The sequence below is a fragment of the Cydia splendana genome, chromosome Z (genome assembly GCF_910591565.1).
Source record: "Cydia splendana chromosome Z, ilCydSple1.2, whole genome shotgun sequence".
Taxonomy (NCBI): Eukaryota; Metazoa; Arthropoda; class Insecta; order Lepidoptera; family Tortricidae; genus Cydia; species Cydia splendana.
In genome coordinates, this window is record NC_085987.1 from 39061950 (window position 1) to 39084149 (window position 22200).

Consider the following 22200-nt stretch of genomic DNA (forward strand, 5'->3'; position numbering starts at 1 on the left):
TACCGAGCGAACAATCCGGTTTTGTGGCTGGTAAGGGAACTCGCGAGCAAATCCTGAACGTCCGACTTCTCATTGAGAAATGTCGTGAGTTTAACACGCCACTGATATTGTGCTTCATTGATTACGCTAAGGCGTTTGGCTGCGTCCAGTGGAGTACGATGTTAGATGTGATGATCGAGATGGGCGTGCCTGAATACCTTACTTTTTTGGTGCAGAATTTGTACCTCGGTGGTTCGAGCTTCGTGAAACTGGAAAGTGAAAAGTCAAATAATTTCCATCCAGAACGAGGCGTTCGTCAAGGCTCTGTCGCCGAAACTTTTTAATTTGTACGGCGACCATATTATGAGGAAGTCGGCTGGAAAGGCGGTATCGTAGTGGGTGGACACAGGGTCAGCAATCTGAGATACGCAGACGATACGACGATAGTGGCATCGAGCGAAGAGGAGATGGCAACTCTTCTGAAGAAAATTGAGGTTGAGAGTACTAGGCTTGGTCTTAAGATTAACCATTCCAAAACGAAAGTAATGGTGGTAGACCGAGCCAATCTACTTCCCATCACCGATGCACTCAGTAAATATGAAAAAGTGAGTGAGTTTGTGTATCTCGGGTCGCTGATAACCTGTGACGGTGGCTGCACTGGCGAAATACGCCGTAGATCTGGCATGGCAAAAAGTGCAATGGCGAACCTCGACAAGATATGGAGGAACAGAAGTATTCGTCGTTCAACCAAGGTGCGCTTGACCCGATCTCTGGTATTCTCGATCTTCGTTTACGGTGCCGAGACATGGAGCTTGAAAAGTCGCGACAGGGCAAAAATCGACGCTTTTGAGATGTGGTGTCGGCGAAGGCTCCTACGCATACCCTGGACAGCTATGAGAACCAATAAGTCTATCCTAGAGGAGCTGAAGATCACCACACGGCTCTCTACAAAATGTCAAGAACACGCACTCAGCTTCTTTGGTCATATCATGCGGTCTAAAAAGCACGACCTAGAAAGGCAGATTATCTTGGGCCAAATAGAGGGCAAGCGAGCGCGAGGAAAAGCACCCACGAGATGGTCTGATGTTGTGAAGAGGGTGGTTGGCGGCAACATGCAGTGCGTGACCCATATGGCCTATGATCGCACACTGTGGAGACGTAGCATACATGGTCGCGATCCTCAGCAATGAGGGACCGGGGAAGAAGAAGAAGAATATCCATATATCCAACGGGGAATACCTCTTTAACCCTTTTACTGCGCCTTTTCATCAGCTGGTATAGTTTTGTATGAAAAACTAAACAAAATTTACCAACTAATGAAAAGGCGCAATAAAAGGGTTAAAGAGGTATTTCCCGTTAGATATATGGATATTACGTATCATTTTATGATTCATATTTACCGTATCTGCAGTACAGTTCCATAAGACTCGTAAAATAGGTACTGAAGTAGTACTGTGTCACTATGTAATATTGAAAAATTAAAAAAAAAATACTAAATGAAATAATTTTTTAAATTGGTTTTTTGGGGTTAGATATGAGGATATCAGGTATATTGTACAAAAAACAAATCAGCCATATCGTATCTGAAGGAGCCCAAACTAGGTATGTTTTGACAATTATTTTTATTTATTAAAAAAAAAATGGCTGAAATGTAATGATGTGGTACATTTTTAGAATCGCCTCAAAAAGCCCTTTCATACAACACCACACACGATGGGTTTCTAAAAAAAAAATTTTTTTTTCCATACAAAAAATAAAATGACTCGGCACTCGCACACACACACAAATTGTTTTAGGAACTGCGGGTCAATTTTTTTTGTCCTCTAGTATACGTGTGCCAAATGGCTAACCTGTACATTGATTTGCAGTGTTTCTATGAAATTCGGGTCGTACGGCTGCCGCTATAACAGTGCTAGCAAAGGTTCACTCGGATGAATGTTCACTCGAGTGAATGTTTCATTTTCCTTTCATTTCACGTTCACACGGTTGCTGGAAAGATTATTCATTTTTTCTTTTCTTTCACTATGGCGTCGAATGAAGTTGTGCATCTTGGTATAAGTTTAATTTGTGATCATTTAATAAAGATTTTAACAAACAAGATGCAAAGAAAGCGTCGTTGGTAATGGCTGCGACCTTGGATCGCAAGAAGAAATTTATTTGGAGCCTCGAATACATTGCTGAGAGAACTAGCCGATGATGATCCAAAATCGTATTGCAATCATTTGCGGATGACTTAAAGTAATTTTGTAGAACTTCTATTATTAGTAATAGGTCCGTTAATAGCGAAAGAAAACACTTTAATGAGAGACAGTATACCTAGCTGGATAAAACTCCAAATTGTACTGCGATACCTTGCTACTGGCGATTGTTTTGGAACTCTGGGATATCTATACACTATACAGAGTACCTAGAATTACCATATATCCTACTTTGTTCGTTCCACTTGAACACCATTTTATTGCTTTTACGTTATCTTTGTCTAGCTAGATAGTAGGTAGTATACCCACAGGATTCGGGAAAAAATATGCAAAATCCGAATGAACGTTCATTTCTGTGTTCACACTGTTCATTTTTTGTTCATTCGGAGTGCGAGTGAAAGATGCCGAATGAAAATATCCAACATTGTTGGATTCTTTCACTTATGAATTCACTTTTCATTTTTGGTTCACTTTGAGTGAAAGATGAATAATGAAACTAGAAAATGAACAAAAAATGAACCGTCTGAAGGCAACAATACGAACAGAAACGGGGCTTTAAGAACAAAAGAGAATGAGAAATTATGAGAATGGGATGGTTACTACTGGGAAAAAAGAAACCGGAGAATATGCTACAGAAAAAACCGCGATTGGTAAATTTTGCGAATGGAAAGATAGCTTTCAGAAAAAAAAGATTTTGGCAAAAATATCGCCATACTCTTTTGAAGTCATCATCTCTGGTTTATGATATGTGTGTAGATAACATATTTTGTTCTATTCTTTTTGAAGTCGGTTTTACTTTTTTTTACAATTTATTCCTTACTTTCTATGAAATTATAATAGCAAACAATTAGTTTTTCAATATCTTCTTTTGTCAATCTATTTCTTTTGACGTCTAATATCCATTTGTATGCAGAAAATGACATTTCAACCTCTACGGATGTCAGCGGGGCAAAAATCAGATGCCGTTCCTTTTGAAATACGTCCTGCGTAATCTCTTATAGTATCTAAATCCGGATTTCGAGCCATGACCGCTTCTAATTTGGATTCTACGGGTAAACTATTAGACCAATTTATGACCATCCTAACTTGATCTAAATCTATTAAGGCATCGACCATTGACATAGGTATTACGTTCCTGTAAACGAGTTAAGACCACCTCGATTATATGAAAATTTTCATGAATAAAATCTAAATCTTTTTTAATGTTGCGTTTTTTTAACACTTGTTTAGCCTTTTTAATCGAAATTGCATCTGAAGTTCTTAATCGTGACAAAACTTTATTTATTTCATTGAAGTACTTTACATAGTAAGAGTAGTAAGACACTGCGGCGAGCCAGGTTCCCCACCTTGTAATTACGGGCTTATTTATACGTCGTAATTTCACAGCAGTTTGACGTTTAATATAACACTAGCACTGCATGGGCTATCAAATTCGCTGCAGACTATTCTTGGTCTGACTCTACATTCCCTTCCACACTTTCACTCTACTAGGAAACATTTGCTCCGCCACCCGATGCAGAGCATGAGCTCAGCATGTAACATGTTTCATTTTTGGTAGAACACTTTTTAAAATTCGCCCCGCTTTGAACATATACGCAACGCTGTCAGTGGATAATAGAAGCACCTTATTATCGAGTTGATCTTGCCAAAGAATTAGTTTAGAATTATTTAGAATTAGAAAGAGAAGTAGTTTGGTACAAGTATATTCTCAAATCCGCACTAAAATTTATATTAACTAACAACGCATTAATTGAGGAAAAAACTATTAATGTCCGAGTTGTCAGACGGCAAATATCTTGATTCTTGCTGTTACCCACAAAAGGGTTAAAAGTTTTGATATGAAACCCCGGGGTGAAAAGGTATACCCATACCTACTAAGTTTACGCATCGAAATCCACACGCATCCCGTGAAATGGCACTACCAATTCCGATCACTGAAGATGATTCTGGATTTCTGTATATGCTCCATTTGTCTTTAGTTTTATCAGGGACGACTATGTCAATAAGATTTTAGATCTTCCTGAGTTTTTTTACTAAACGAAGTTGATTTGGGTAATGTGCAGGTGTCTAATATGGTAAACTCAGGTTTATCTTTTTTGCCTGACATGATTTTGACTGGGTGAACCTGAACTGGTTGAACTCGGTCGGTTAGTTCGGTTCAACCTTATTTCTGTTATGGTTATATATCCATGAAATTGATCACTGCCCTTTAGTCGTTTTCTTTTAAATCTGTCATTAAAGTGAAAACATCTACAACTGTAACTGCATTACCTACGACTTTGTTTTATTGAACACATTCAAGATTGGACTGCAAAAGTTCAAATATATTTCTACGAGTATATAGGTAGTGTTTCAATTTTTTTGCATGCAAATACGTCTGCGAGCGATATTACAAATTTTATATTAAAGGAAAAATAAATCGCAAATAAGGGTAGCGTAAATTTTTCCATTTTTACCTTTAATATAAAATTTGGTATATAGTGTTTGTCAGTGTGAAGTAGTAATAAGTGCTGGATAGCACTAGGTATAGTTAAATCAGAAACCAATGTGCGTTTCTGCAACAATCTATTTTCTTCAATTTCTTCCACATAAAATGTTCGTTTGAGGCATTGATGTTTCAGATACAGCCCATTCATACAAGTACTCAGGTATGGTACCTATTAGCCTTCTTCGATGCCGCCTGTCTTTTGGCATGATAAGTGGCAAAAAAAATGCTTCTATCAAAACCTTGTTTAAAATAGAATAGCCTCATGTCGCCCAATGAACATTGATATGTACACTCTGTTGAATGTGCAGTAAGCTGCAGAGTTAATCCCCTGCATATATTTTTTTTGGAGGGGGGTTCGTTATTTCTGCAGCTAACTGTACGTCTCAATAGAATTACAACTTTCACATTAAAATACGACTAGATAGATTCAAACTTTACTGGCTATAATATAATTTTGTATAGTGGATGGTGAAGATGGTTAATGAACTTAATGATATTAAATCGGTTTTTGAAGTGCTGTCCTATCCTGCAGGTATTCCTAGTTTATTCACAGGTTAAAAGAATGCACCTTAGGTCACTCACCTGTATCCTGGATTGATCCAATTTTCAACAAATAAAACAAATTAATTTATAATTTAATAGGTACCTGGTGATTTTTCATATCAGAAACCTGAAAGTCAAAGTCATGCTGAATCCAAGCCAATCTCGCGCTGCTGCCGCCGACATATGTGGCAGCCGTCGATTTAAAAACTATTTAAATCGGAGCACACATCTAATCCATCATGATTTTTAACAAATATGTAGGTAATGGTGTGTCATTAAATACAGTATTTTTAATCATTCATTCTGCGGTTCTGCAAGCCCTTACTTTGAGAACCCCTGGCATCACACTTTAACAGTGAATAGTTTGTTTACATTCATTCAGGGAGATTAAAATTTGACTTTTAATAGTACCTACCTGTACTGTAACACCACAATTACTCAAATTTACAATAGTACTTACTACAATTGCAGGTAATCATAGCGCCAACCGGCATTTAATTTTGGTGTTTATACCGCAATGGCAATCGTCAAATCGTCGTATTTACACATGCGAGATGATCATGCTTTCTGATCATTTTGATCTAATTTCTGATATAGGTATAATAAGGCACGCCCCTAGTTGTCAAACCAGTTCTCCTTATATTTATATTTCTGTGGTAGGTATTATCAAAAAAGGCCATAGTCGGTTTTCCATAGTAAGTTGGCCCTTAAATCAATTTGTTTCGGGTTTTTTTTGTGAGTACCTCTTATGGTGAAGGATATTTTTGCTGAGTATCAACATCCTACTAGTGACAGTTTTTGACTTATGATTTATTTATTTTTTCTTTAATGTATTGTTTTTCGGGATGTATTCAAGCGATTTGCTTAAATTTAATGTTAATGTTTGTATACTACATTGAAAAACACCGATTGAGTACAGGACTTGACCACACACATTGCTAATTTTTTGAAAGGAAGTACCGTTCAGAAATGTTTTTGATATTTAGGCAAGTAGTAGGCCAATGTCTGGCCTACAACTAGAAAAAAAAATTAGAGGTGTCACTGCTTCATAACGACATTAAAAAAATGTTTATATATTTTTAACATAATTTTTCTTTTTTTTTTATATGACAACTGGTATTCGTTTTTTGAGTATCGACGCATACCTAAATAAAGAACACTATTTAAAAAATTTAAGCAAATCGCTTGAATACATCCCGAAAAACAATACATTAAAGAAAAAAATAAAATAAAATCATAAGTCAAAAACTGGCACTAGTAGAATGTTGATACTCAGTAAAAATGTCCTTCACCATATCACAAAAAAAAAACCCGAATCAAATTGATTTAAGGGCCAACTTACTATGGAAAACCGACTATGGCCTTTGGTAGTTGTGGTCATGATAGTGTTCGCTCTTTGATGGGTAACAACATCGGACGCTTAGAAGTCCAATAAGAATAAACATACTTATCCTTTCTCAAAAATCATCTTCGATGTTTTTTTTCGTCAGTAAGTAAAAATTAGAAGGGTTCTGCATTCTTGTTCTGCGTATTTTAGTAGGAAAAAACAATAAAAACCCGTTCGATCGCTTTCCTTTTTAATATTTATTGACTATTTTTACTTTTAAGCCATATCGAAATCAAAACCAACTTCCGATCCGAATGGTCATTCTTATGATCAAATAGTTAGGCGCATTTTTGTCCGATAAATTGTTATCATTAACCGATACTTGTCAGGTGAAGTGTAATTATTAATTAATGGCTACAAATATAATGACCACCAAAAAATACTTTGGTACCCTAAATAAAAAAATCATGCTTACCAAAAAAACTTACTGAACACCAGAAAAATAAGGCCTAAAATTACAAAAGTACAACCGTTTTAATTACGACTGCACTTCAAATTGTATTCAAATACCAAATATATTGAATGATCACCAAAAATCATTAATATCACCAAATCTTGAAGACCAAATTAATGCGATATTTTCACCTAAATAAACCAAATGATTACCAAAAAATGTATACATATTACCAAATAAAGTAACATGATGCCAAAATTACTAGCCCCTCCCGCTCAACCCCCCCGTACCCCGCACCGCATACCTACCTAACCTAACCTACTTTTCTAATAGCATACTGAATTGCTACTAGAAAAGTAGGTTAGGTTAGCACTGCGACTCTTACAGAAACGAAATGTTACTAGAAAAGTAGGTTAGGTTTGAACTGCGACCTTTACAGAAACGAAATGCTTCTATAAAAGTGGGTTAGGTTAGGTAACAACTGCGATACTCACAGAACCGAACTGCTATCAGATAAGTGGGTTAGGTTAGCTTAGAACTGCGACCCTTACAGAAAGGAAATGCTACTAGAAAAGTGGGTTAGGTTAGAACTCCGACCCTTACAGAAACAAAATGCTACTAGAAAAGTGGGTTAGGTTAGGCTAGAACTCCGACCCTTAAAGAAACGAAATGCTACTAGAAAAGTGGGTTAGGTTAGGTTTGAACTGCGACCCTTACAGAAATGAAATGGTACTAGAAAACTGGGTTAGGTTAGGTTTGAACTGCGTCCCTTACAGAAAAGAACTGCTAAGAAAAGTGGGTTAGGTTAGGTTTGAACTGCGACCCTTACAGAAAAGAAATGCTAAGAAAAGTGGGTAAGGTTAGGTTTGAAGTGGGACTCATACAGAAACGAAATGCTACTAGAAAATCGTGACGAAGTGGATTAATTAATTTAACAGGATAACGATTTATGAAATATTTGCACATTTTTAATTAAAATGTGGTTAAAATTTTGGTGGTCATTTATTATTTTTGGGTTTACAATGATTATTTTGGAGTCATTTGCTTTAATAGGATAGTAAGATTTAAAAATTTGGTTATAATTTTACATTAAAATGGAGTTCTAATTTTGGTGGTCATTTACTATTTTTGGATTTACTATGATTATTTTGGTGTAATTTTCTTTAATAGGATAGCAAGATGTAAAAATTTGGTTATCATTTCACATTAAAATGGGGTTTGAAATTTGGTAATCATTTACTATTTTTGGGTTAATAATGATTAGTTTGGTGTCATTTCCTTTAATATGATAGTAAAATGTAATAAAATTGGTGTTATATAATTTTGGTGATCATTTATTATTTAAGGGTGGTATAATATATTTTTTTTGGTATTAAATTTTACTAAATCTGGAGATCAGTTAAATAGCAGCGTTAATTAATTGATGATGACATTTCAGTAAATCAGCAGAGTTGCCATTGCCACGAGCGCAGCGTGCACCCGTGAGGGACAGAACACGCAATTCAACTAAATCAATGACATGTTTTCATTGCTGATAATAGTGTAAATTTAGTAATTATTTTGATGGGAATAAACAAGACGACTACTGTTTCGACGTGACACTTAGGACTATTTAGTAGTCAGCAATAATTAAAAGTGAAATTATGACAAGAAAGACTTTCTGCTTCTCGGACTAAAAAATCTAAAATTACTTACAATAAAACTAACATTTTCCGTCCGAATTATGCTAATTACTTAATACTTTTTTTTAAAGCGCTGGTCATCCGTTTACTCCGTTACCCTTCTAAGAGGGTGATACATTAACTACAAGAACTTACACTTTAATTCCAGTTACGTTTTCTCAGGAAGAAGCATAAATACCTAGTTAACTGATTGTAGTTGCACACGTTGGGTCCATTAAAACTGCCGCGTATCTATCAGTATCACGGTGTCTCTCATAATTGGGTGTCTGTTGCGGGATGACCACTCGTCTCGGCCCCTTCATAACTATTAACAAGTAGCAACTTAGCCCCTCATCGCCATAGACACATGTAGGGTTGGCGTGAAGCTAAGTGCAGACCCGTGTAGTGGCGCTCGCACGACAGCCTGACGGATGGCGGAGTGGGGAAACGCCGCATCTTGCGGGCCCATGTGAGCTCTTGTCATTGACTTGTGAATATTGCACCACTACACCGACTTCAAGTAAGTCGGTGTTTGTCATCTCAAAAAAATTAAGGCTCCAGGAGAAAGACTTTATCTGCTAAGAAATTGTTACTTACCTATTTTTTTTTAATATTACTTAACTATTTTTTTTATTAAATTAATTACTTTTTAAAACTTATCTTACCGATTGCTATAGCTACTAGAACGTACATCAGTAATTATTGGGCGTTTATGGAACATTCATATTGTCTATATCTCGTTATCTCTTTAGGGCCACTTGCACCATACATACAATAACCCGGGGTCAACCCGTTAAACCTGGAGTTTCCATGGTTACCAGTACAATTTAACACTGGGTTAACGGTTTAATCAGTTAACCCCGGGATAGTGGGATGGTGCAAGTGGCGCTTAGTGGGTAACGTCAAGATATTTGCCGTCAGGCAAATCGGACATAATTTTTTTTTTATCAATAAACGCGTTGTTAGTTAATATAAATTTTAGTTACAGCATATACACATACCAATGTACAAAAAAAGGAGAGCTGATAAAAGTTATTCCATCTCTTGTAAATTGTTAATTCTTTGGTAAGATCTTAGATATTTTGATATTGCCTACATTTCAACAAAAATATCTATAAATAAAATTGGTTACCTACGCTTGATTTTGTTGATAATCATAATTCTCATATTTCAAACGTCATATTAATGCTTTTAAACATTAAAATAACTTATTTTATATAAAAAAAATCATTGTCTACAAAGTTTCAGCCGCACTATGAAAATTGGTACTTAATGATATTCATTGACCGACAATTAATGGCAATCCGTCTTGTAACTTGGAATTGGAAACAGATTGAAAAAACAATTCTCGCTTAAAATTAATAAAAAAAAACTAAATCGTACGTGCTTGCAATTTTTTAAATTAATAATAAAAAATAATATCAGTTGAAGGGTTAAAGAACATTGCGAAGCTTTTTGTGTTGAACTTAATTAAGTACACGCATTGGACTCCCACTATATATGGCGGCAAAATTTTTTATTGACATTATTCTAGAACACTTCTAGAAAATTCATAAGTACATAAACTCAAACACTCTAACTCTGTCAAATTTTTCTCTCAGTTTTTAATTTTAATAACATTATCAAAAAATCCAGAGTTTTCGAACACATATCTATGCATACAAATGACACCCCGAAATATCAGGAGTCCAATCTGATTAACGTTTCAGCCGACAGCTTAGCACTATTGATAGCTGACGAAAGGAATTGTCGCTGTTTATCTCGTGTCTTTGTCTATGGCTGGGCAGCTAAATTATCATATCCAAATAGTAGAGCTTCGCAGAGCGACGTCTAAATCCGTGATACAGACCTACTCACGCTCCCCTGGTTCCCTTGAGCCGCAATGCGTGACACTGCCTCGATATAGGTACCCCCAGTGCATAATCTACGGTTCGATTCACCAATTGCCTAACACCAGCTAGGTACGTCAAAATTAAATATTGTTTTCCTTTGTACATTTAAACTCTCAGTTTAGGTTTTTTACAACATGCATATAAAAATAAAATATATGTCGAATACGGATGGTCTCAAAGGCGGTGGGCGCGTGGGGTAGTATCTCGATGTATTACTTCACAGCTAAACCAGTATGCTACCATGCTACCAGTGCATGAAATAAACATTAGGACTCGTTAACCATACTAGTGCCTACTATACTTCAGTACTAAATGTTTAAAAGAACTAATTGCTATGTTTAACTCAAGGGAGCGATATGAAAGTAAAAAGAAACCGTTTAAATCTTCATTCAAGTCAAACTAGGCCGGCTCCAGCCCTACGCCTCTAACATGAGAAGATTTAGCCCTATATGGGACCGGCAACAAACTCAGAGGGACAAATCTTTTCAAAACAAGTTAAAACAACACATAACACATCATTTCTTTATTTCACAAAAGTAAGCTTCTAATGAAACATAAGAAATCAAAATAACACTTGAAATAAAACACTTAGCTAAATGGTTAAAGAACGCGGGATTTTATAAGCTATCAGAATAATCCTTCAGGTATAAACCTTCAGGAACGTAGCGAGTTAGGCACGAGGTTGGCTAACGAGTACGTCCGATCTCTAGCGCGGTCCGATCAAGAAGAACTACCAGCGGCGGAGCCTCTCCGCTCCCGCCTCAGTCAAGTTGGCAAACCTGCTCGACCAGTCTACCAACATACCGACAAAAACGCCAACTCGTGCCTACGCTCACTCGAGAGAAACCTCTCGACGTTCCAAAGCCTTCTACCTGTCATCTTAGTTCAACAACACGCCAATAGATGGCGTTACTCTCTACGCAACTTTATTTCCACAATGCTCCAATAGACGGCGTTACTCTCTACACAACTTTATTTATTTTGTTACAACCAAATAATACGTAGCTCAACATTGCTAATCGATTTTATACAGGCGTCTAAAATAATGAACTATAACGCTGCAATACGTCTTTCTGGTGTCAGGGTCCGACACGGCCGTCCTGCGCTACACACGTCCTCGTGTGTGGGTGTATGCATTTGATTCTGTAACAAAATACTCAGCACAGTATCTCATCGCTCGGTCATTCCTGACCCACAATTTGGGTCTCTCTCAAATTACTATTAAAATCAAACTTTGTTATCAATCCAACCAGAAAAAATGATTGTTCAAAATTACTTTAACAATCCTCAATTCTCTAGTCAAAAATAGTCCATCGAGCAACGACTTAATAAAAATAATCAGTAATCATCGCCGCTATCTAGCGGATACACTCCATTAGTCATCGCCTCCATCTGGCGGATACTCTCAAAATTATGTGAAAACAGAACAATCTCAAACATCAAAAACACAAATCACAACAGCTCTAATTCATTGCTCGACAGTATCACTACTATTATCATCAATATCAATTTTCGGGGAAATTATCCGGCATTAAAAAAAATATTTTGGTCAAATGTGATAATAATCATTGTAGGACATGTTAAAATAAATAGCACTCTGACTTAATAATGCCAATTTTACTCATATGAACACTACATCAACGGTTATTCATTTTTAACAAAACAACAACAGTCCTTCGGTGCATTGCCAGTCCTTCGGCAGATACCAGACCCTCGTCAGAAGTAATAATCTCAGCCGCGTAAGTGCTACTCCTCGCAAAGAGCATTCTGCACATAAAAAGCAGACCACGTGCACCTCTTACATGCTCCGGTACTTCTGATGCGGTCACTAAACAATACCCAGTCCATCTAAAGCAAAACATTAGTGCCCAGTCCATCGGGCGTGCCTTCAGTCCATCGAAAGCAAAACAGTAGTGCCCAGTCCATCGGGCATGCCTTCAGTCCATCGAAAGCAAAACATTAGTGCCCAGTCCATCGGGCTTGCCTTCAGTCCATCGAAAGCAAAACAGTAGCGCCCAGTCCATCGGGCTTGCCTTCAGTCCATCGAAAGCATGACAATCTTGCCCAGTCCATCGGGCGTACTTTCAGTCCTTCGAAAGTACAAGCTTTCAGTCCATCGAAAGCAAAAACAATGATAAGAGCGAATTCCAAAAAGAAAATAAAAACGGTTCTTTAAATCATGTTACTCAGAACCATTGGTACTATCAGCGTCAACTGATCAACTGAAACTGAACATCACTGATCAAAATCACTAAAGATAGCTTTCTACTTTAGCTTTAACAACAGAAACTCAGCTTTCTACTTTAGCTTTAACAACAGAAACTCAGCTTTCTACTTTAGCTTTAACAACAGAAACTCAGCTTTCTACTTTAGCTTTAACAACAGAAACTCAGCTTTCTACTTTAGATTTAACAACAGAAACTCAGCTTTCTACTTTAGCTTTAACAACAGAAACTCGCTCAAAACTTCTATGCAGAAGTAAATCCTCTCAAAATAATCCCAACAAAATGGGAACTGCTCACCAGATTAACAAAGCATGATGCACGCGTCCCAGTCAAAGGTGGTGGTGAAGTCCAACCCAAGCACGAAGGCTGATGCTTTCCGCCTTGCAGTTGCCGTTGCTGCGGCAGATGGCGAGATGCACGATGTAGTTTAACATAGCTGGCTGTTACTGAAATCATCATTAGCACGGCATCAGGTTTATCATGTAAGCAGGATAAACTCAAAGGTTTATTAAATGCAATGTAGCAGACACAAAAAAACATGTTTCCAATGTATACGGGACTTCAAAAATCTCAGAATAAAATTTAAACTTCAATGAGTGCGTTTTATTTCATTCTATGAACAAACAAACATGTGTTCCAAAAATAAGTAACACGGTAAAATGGGCCAATACGAAAAGTGACAACTAATTAGTTACGTTAGACTGTTATGCTTCGCCATTACACTGAAAATAAAATTCACTAATAAACAATTGGAACGAAACCTGTCCTTTTATTTCCAAATCTCCAGAACAGACGATACTGCACAGCTGCGTCTGTGTTACAGGTGTGATGGCGTCTGTAAGTTGTCCGTGCTCAGGTTGCAGCACACTGTAACATTAATTTTCATATGCGTAGCTCATGCTTTCATAGTATGCACGATTTGTGATCTATCATGGCATTACGGGCAATAATTTGTAGCAATTTTACTAATTACTAAACGTTACAGGGTAACGTAAAGTAAGAAAGTAGTATTACATAATCCTATGCATTGGCAAATCAGCAGGATCAATTTCTAACGGTGCATTGTATTTTCAAAAAAAAATATTTTTGAGGGTAGAAGCACAAGTGAGCGATGAAATAATATCACGTCGTGATAGCCGATATTTGGTTGTAATTAACAACATGGATTTCACTTCAAAATAATTCAAGATCACTTAGATTTAAATGGATTATAAAAATTAATTGTATCTTCATAAAAAAACAATTATTGAGGGTAGATTCACAAGTGAGCGATAAAATAATATCACGTTGTAATAGCTAATACTGGGTTTTAATTAACAGTATGGATTTCAAATCAAAATAACTCAAGATCGCTTCGATTTAAATGGATTACAAAAATTAATTACAAAGAAACGTAACGATCCCAGAGATGACGTCACGTCACAACCGTTATGCTAGACTGCCTCAATCATAATTCACAATATCACAATAATTCTCACCAAATAACATAATGAATTGCACTCACCTTTCAATGACGGTTAGACACGTGAGCTTACCATTACCACGTGTCCAGATTATGGAATGTAGGTCACCAAAACACACGGAAATACACCACGCTCCCAGGTGGCTAGATGTAAGCAATACATCAAACTTTGCATTCATCCCACTTCTGATGTCGAATACGGATGGTCTCAAAGGCGGTGGGCGCGTGGGGTAGTATCTCGATGTATTACTTCACAGCTAAACCAGTATGCTACCATGCTACCAGTGCATGAAATAAACATTAGGACTCGTTAACCATACTAGTGCCTACTATACTTCAGTACTAAATGTTTAAAAGAACTAATTGCTATGTTTAACTCAAGGGAGCGATATGAAAGTAAAAAGAAACCGTTTAAATCTTCATTCAAGTCAAACTAGGCCGGCTCCAGCCCTACGCCTCTAAAATGAGAAGATTTAGCCCTATATGGGACCGGCAACAAACTCAGAGGGACAAATCTTTTCAAAACAAGTTAAAACAACACATAACACATCATTTCTTTATTTCACAAAAGTAAGCTTCTAATGAAACATAAGAAATCAAAATAACACTTGAAATAAAACACTTAGCTAAATGGTTAAAGAACGCGGGATTTTATAAGCTATCAGAATAATCCTTCAGGTATAAACCTTCAGGAACGTAGCGAGTTAGGCACGAGGTTGGCTAACGAGTACGTCCGATCTCTAGCGCGGTCCGATCAAGAAGAACTACCAGCGGCGGAGCCTCTCCGCTCCCGCCTCAGTCAAGTTGGCAAACCTGCTCGACCAGTCTACCAACATACCGACAAAAACGCCAACTCGTGCCTACGCTCACTCGAGAGAAACCTCTCGACGTTCCAAAGCCTTCTACCTGTCATCTTAGTTCAACAACACGCCAATAGATGGCGTTACTCTCTACGCAACTTTATTTCCACAATGCTCCAATAGACGGCGTTACTCTCTACACAACTTTATTTATTTTGTTACAACCAAATAATACGTAGCTCAACATTGCTAATCGATTTTATACAGGCGTCTAAAATAATGAACTATAACGCTGCAATACGTCTTTCTGGTGTCAGGGTCCGACATATATAAACATAAAAAATAATAAAAAATACATATCAACGCATAAAAAACCTAACCTTATTAGGGTGCCGCCGGTAGCGGGGCAAGGCCCAAGCTGCCGGTGGTCAGGGCTGCAGAGAGAGGAAACGGCGGATTATCCGCGCCGTGCGTGTCCAAGATCACCGCCTTTTGCGTCTGGACCTTGATCCAACCACCTAGCGAGAGTCTCTCAAGATGTTGGTCGAGACTCTTAAATGGTCGGTTCAAGTGCCTGAGACAGAGGAAGTATCCGAACACGATACGCGGATAGATTAGTACCCCCGTCTGTAGCCCCGAGTAGGCGCGAATGACGTTCTCATTCATCGATTGAGACCATCGCATGCGACGCACTACAGCACCGGCAGCGGGAGGCGTGGGCGGGGCCGGATGTCGTCGCTTAAGTCCGTCATGGCAGTCAGTTCAATCCTGAGTCGGTCTCACAATTTAGTTACCAGTAGCTGGTAAAATCTATGGACTTCTGCAACTCGGTCCTGTCAGTCACGTCCCACTCTTGATAACTTGTGACCGCGAGGTGACTGGTTCCGGAAGTCGCAGTCATTCCAGTCCGGTCTATCATTGGCATTATGAAGTCATTATGAAGGCAGGGGGATGTCAAGAAGTCAGGTCGGTTCAGCCATCTTGAGCGATCGATGGCGTCTGCATCGCGCGTCACGTCGTCGGCAAGGTTAGGGTCCGTCGGCACCCACCTCCAGTCACGGAAGTCTGTCAGCTCGGTGACTTCGGCAACGCGATGAGCGACGAAAGGGTACTGTGGCTGGCGCGCGGTGTCGTCTCCCGGGCGGGCGGGTCGAGGACTTTAGTCTTCTTTCTTCAAGTCTCCATAGTCTAGTTTTTTACAAGGTTGAAGGACCATGAACAGTCTGGCTGTCTGTCGTGACTTGTCCTCTGGGTATCATGTCTAATTTTGAATTTAAATGTCCATAGTTCCAAATATGTATGTCCGTCATCCAGTCGGTCTATGTCAGGTCGCCACAGAAGTCGTAAGCCACGACAGAGTTGTTGATCGCTTGCAAGTTCGCCACAGTTCCCTGTTTTTCATGTTTTTGCCAAATGTGTTGTACGGCTCCGACCGAGATGGATAATTTTTCGAAACGAAATTTGCTTTTGCCTATCACGTATAACTAGATATCGAACATCAATTGAAATCTGTTTTCCTGGCATCTTGAACGTTGAAATTATATATGAAATTATTGAGAATGATTAAGAATAATGTTTTAATAATAAATATAATAACAGTCGTTGGGTATTGAGGACGAGGGTATTAGACGGTCAGTGAAGGAGCGCTTTTTCAGTCGGCTCACAAAAGTCCTTAACAGTCTTTTGTCAGGAGGCAACAAAGTGCGCGCCTTCAACGCCTGGGTAATGCCCCTCCTCACATACTCCTTTGGCATACTAAGGTGGACTCAGACCGAGCTGGATGCCCTGGATCGGAGGGTCCGATCACTGCTCACCACACATCGCATGCTACACCCACGCTCGTCAGTTATGAGATTGTACATCCCACGGAAGTGTGGAGGTCGAGGCTTTCTAAACGCCAAGGATTTCCACAACCGCGAGGTGTACAATCTCAGGAATTATTTCCTTAACAACGAGTGTGGGATGCATCGTGATGTGGTGGCAGTAGACAGGAACCTCACGCCGCTCTCCTTGGCAAACGTGAACTGGCGCAAACCTGTGGTACTAAGTACTGCGGATCGCAAGGCGGCATGGGAGAGTAAGGTGCTACACGGGCGGTTCTACAAGGCCCTCACGGGACCCGATGTGGACCTGCTCGCGTCGGTGAATTGGTTACGATTCGGGGACCTCTTCGGAGAAACCGAGGGTTTTGCCTGTGCAGTTGCGGACGAAGTGATGATGACGAACAACTATCGGAAATATATCCTGAAGGACGGTACGGTCGACATCTGTCGGGCATGCCGCCGTCCCGGAGAGTCACTCAGGCATATAATTTCCGGTTGTTCTCATCTTGCTAACGGTGAGTACTTGCACAGACATAATCTCGTAGCCAAGATTATTCACCAACAACTTGCTCTTCTATATGGCCTTGTGGACCGCGAAGTACCGTACTACAAGTACTTACATGCGCCTGTTCTCGAGAATGGTCGTGCCACGCTCTATTGGGATCGATCTATCATCACTGACAGGACTATTGTCGCCAATAAGCCTGACATCGTGCTGATAGACCGATCGCAGCGCCGGGCCGTGCTCGCCGACGTCACCATCCCCCATGATGAGAATCTCGTGAAGGCCGAGAAGGACAAGTCCAGCAAGTACCTAGACTTAGCTCACGAGATTACCGCCATGTGGGATGTTGACTCGACGATCATTGTTCCGATAGTTGTGTCAGCGAACGGTCTCATAGCGAAGAGTCTCGACCAACACCTAGAGAGACTCTCGCTGGGTGGTTGGATCAAGGGTCAGATGCAGAAGGCGGTAATTTTGGACACGGCGCGTATAGTACGTCGGTTCCTCACTCTGCGGCCCTGACCACCGGCAGCTTGGGCCAAGCCCCGCTGCCGGCGGCACCCTAGGTTAGGTTTTTTATAATGTGTTTATATATTTTTGTTATGTTTTGGAAGTGTTTTTATATTTTACTTTTATACTCACATTGTAAAATCCTAACCTAAGACCCTAATTGAATAAAGAAAATATAATAATATACAACGTGACCTTAGCCATTGGACAAACCCTGAAATCCCACGTAGGGTTACTTCTCAGAAATGCTCTAACGGTAATATTTTTTTAATTAGAACAAAAGATAAAAAAATAAATTATCAAACAAAAGTAATTTCCAATAATCGACAACAAAAAGAAACATACTGTATTAATCGTTGGCAGTGCTTTTGACAATTTGTTTGAAAATGTGCGGCAATGATGACATTTGTCACAAGTCATAATCTTAGTAATGTCATAAATAAAAAAGATGATCAAAACGGTCGAAGAAGGTTTCATACTATTTATTACCTCAGGAGCTACTAACACATACAGGTTGCTCCAAAGTAAATAAATCGTAATTTGTTATTAATTTCTTCTTAACTGCTACACCGATTGTTATGATACTTTGTATACTGGTTCTAAATACCTTAATGCATATGTACATTTCGGCTTTGTCCAATGGCTAGTGACACCCTGTATATAGCTCATTAATACTGCTATAAGTTTTCTACCAACACGAAGCGAAGTTCACAAAAGAAGTTGTATAAGAAAGTACCTATACTTTTCATGTTTGTATGATTCTTTTTATCCAGTACTGTATAACAACTGCCAGTCTTCTCCTTTTCCAAGTAGTCAATCATTAGGCATATGTACATTTCGGCTTTGTCCAATGGCTAGGGACACCCTGTATATAGCTCATTAATTGTGCTATACGTTTTCTACCAACACGAAGGGAAGTTCACAAAAGAAGTTGTATAAGAAAGTACCTATACTTTTCATGTTAGTGTATGATTCTTTTTATCCAGTACTGTATAACAACTGCCAGTCTTCCCCTTTTCCAAGTAGTCAATCATGATGATTCCTTCGCCATCCCAGAAAACCGCCTTCGTCTTCGCCTTCTTTGGGGCACGTTCACCAGCATTCAAAATATCACCTAGGAATGTCGGGCTACCTCCACGTTGATACCTATACACGAGGCTTCGTAGAGGCTTCCCCCCCCGATTCCAGCAGTAATTCCTGCGGCTTTTTTGCCGCTGAATTTGTGAAGTTGTAATTTGATAACTCCAATGCAATATTCACTCTAGTTTCCTCGAGTATGTCGTCAATGTTTGGTGAGCAGACGTGGGGGCTGTTCCATTGTTCTTCTCCTTTTATCGTCAGGAAGTTTTTATGATTCCCGGGCCTCTCTGGATATGAACGGTGCGGTGCTTTGTGTTGTCTGTATATAGAGTTGCAGCAAGAATTAACAATACACTGATGCTGAAGGCGAAACTTATCCAGTAAAAGGTTAAATCTCAACAGCATTGTGTGTGCACTTGTAAACTCTGGCTAATGAAGGTAAATATGGAATACACTAGGTTAACAAAATTTCACGGTTCCTTGGCTCTGGTGATACTTAGTACATGTTATAGGTACGTAACAAATGTACCTACTTAGGTAATTGCAGTCGTCGACGGTGGTGTAAGTAAAATTCCCTGTCCGAGAGTCTCTGACATAACATAATTATGATTAACTTTACGTTATATATTATAATAAAAGCTGTTACTCTTGCTGCGTGTTTATCAAGCAATCAGTCAGTGTTGTCGCAAGCTCGACACGTTGACGGCTCTATCTGAGAGCAGTGGCTGCATGCGCGGTCTGCAAACACCTAGCGCCCCACACCCGAGTAAACGCGTGCCAAAATTTGATAAACTCCTCGGTTCATGTTTAATCATACGACATTAAAGGCAAATGTACACACCGACACTGCCTTTCAATATACTCTATCGGCGCATTATCTTTTTCCATTAGCGGCCGGCAGAGTATCGGCCGTTCAAACATTTGTGTAGCTCTCTAACGGGATGTTTCCTTTGTTGCGAGCCTAATTTGCTCATATTGGTTATAAACCCAAGTCTTAATGTAAATATACCATAAAACCATTGTAATTATGTAGGACATGCTTAGTCTGTGAGATAATTTTGATTTTGATTAAGTGAATCGAACAGAGCGGCAAATGTGCTGCTGCATAAATTTTGCGCTCTATCGCCCTTACATTTCACCCTTTCTCCGTTGTAATTAAAGAATAAGCTGCACCAAGTTCGCATTTCAACTATATATTCGTAAATGCGTTGTCAAGGCAATTAGTGACATACCTACTACAAAATATTAAAAGTTCCCCTAAGTGAAATGTGTCGCCAGCATCGCCGCGCCATTCGTCATGCACCGTGTCCTACAATCATGCGCGCTTTATAACGCACTTTAAATTTTGCGTAACTGGATAATATAACGCGAACAAGATGATTCTCATCTACGTCCATAGTAACAGCACTAATAGCCAACCTAAAAAAAAAATGGTTTTTGTTGCTCTGTTGTAGAGATTTTCAGACTTCCTTATTTATTCGGTATGCGTAAGCAAATTACGTTAAATTATATTGTAAGTAATTAACCATAAGCTTATAAATCATATGTATATTCTGTCCATTTTGTTAAGATCAAGTACGCCATAGAAAATGTATGGCGAACTTGATCTTAGAAATCGGACAGACTATACGAATAATGAGGAATCTGGGAACCGTTCGATTTCGTGTATTTCGTTCAATAATATCTCCTCTAGTGGTCAATACCACTCGATTCCCAATTTTTATCGCTCGTATTTCTCAAATTAGCATTTCTCCGTATTTCACAGATTTTCGAGTGACAAAATCGAGCGATCGAAATTCAAAAATCGCCCCCCTGTATACGTATAACTTATTTATCAGTAAAAACCTTTGACAGAACTTATGGACTAATTAAATATAACATACATTCATAACTTAATTTTGAAGGAAAAAAGTTCCCTGTTCTAGGGCTTTAATGCTTAAATTTATTGAATTGATAAATAGGTAGGTACATACCTATTATGAGAATTTTCAGTTATTAAAACGAACTTATTTAATCGGCTTCATTTTTATTACCTAGATACATTCTTATTGTCCTACAAACTGAACATTTATGAAATAGTGAAAACTACTGTAAATACGCAGCCAATATATTTCGATGCCTGCTTTATAGAGTTTAAAGTATTGCTGACTTCGCCTAGACTCGTGTACATTTTGTTTAAGATGCAACCACCCTGAACACCACACGATTCGATTTATTCTCCGTAGGCCCTTCTTGTATGGTGCTTATGAATCACGAAACGATGCTCGTCGCTAACCGTCGATATTAAAGTTTTCTTACGCATAAATACGTAGGTACAGTCAGCATCAAATAGATAGTGACAGCCAAAGTGACCAAATATAGCGGATCATATGTTGATATAGTAGAATGCATTGAAATTTGTTTGCGGGGGGGTCAGTTAAGTATTTCTGCAGCTTACTGTACTTATTTACTTTAGGTCCGTTTTGCACCTAACGTAGGGTTGCCATAAGTTGGGGGACTCAGACCGGGACATTTTTTTTCTCTTTATTTTGGTACACACCGTTATTACAAAAAAGTGACATTGAAAAAATTACATTTATAATATTGACAAAACAGTGCCAAAAACGTTATAGATTATAGTTATTAACTTATTATTTTTGTTGCAACGGACCTGAATTAAAAAAGAAAAAGTAGTAAAGCTAGAAAAAAAAGAACTTTTATTACAACAATAAGTAACTTTAAAAGTTTAGCCCTTGCCTTAACACAAAACAATTTTTAACACAGACATTCAATGCCAGCAACCCGCCAGTCGGGTTCTCTGTTCGTAGGCGCTTTTCACTACAAAACGAATAATGCAAGTTATCGGCTAGGAACGCTGCGCGTAGTATGCGCTGGCGCTGAATGTGTTAATTCTGATAAATTGATAATTATACAAAATATTGATAAAAAAATAATATTTTTTACGAAATCAGCATTAACTAAAGTATTGAGTATCCGTCAATAAACCGAACAGAAAGCTTCCCTATCATGTCTAGAGTTAGACCAAGAAAAGTCTGCAACGATTTTGATAGCAAATGCAGTGCAAGTGTTATATACGTCATAACTTCATAGAAGTTTGACGTTTAAAATAACACTTGCACTGCGTCATAACTTCATAGAAGTTTGACGCTTAAAATAACACTTGCACTGCGTGTGCCATCAAAATCTTTTAATAAACGACCACTCTTTTGTGTAGTCGTCCAAAAAATGAACATTTTATTTTTCCCATATTGTA

At 38.5% G+C, this 22200-nt stretch overlaps 1 long non-coding RNA gene across 1 annotated transcript in view; it reads right to left on the reverse strand.

Moving 5' to 3' along the window:
* LOC134804162 (uncharacterized) overlaps positions 1–22200 on the reverse strand; it is a 147299-nt gene that overhangs the window by 84188 nt on the left and 40911 nt on the right. The gene's annotated exons all lie outside the window — the stretch shown is intronic.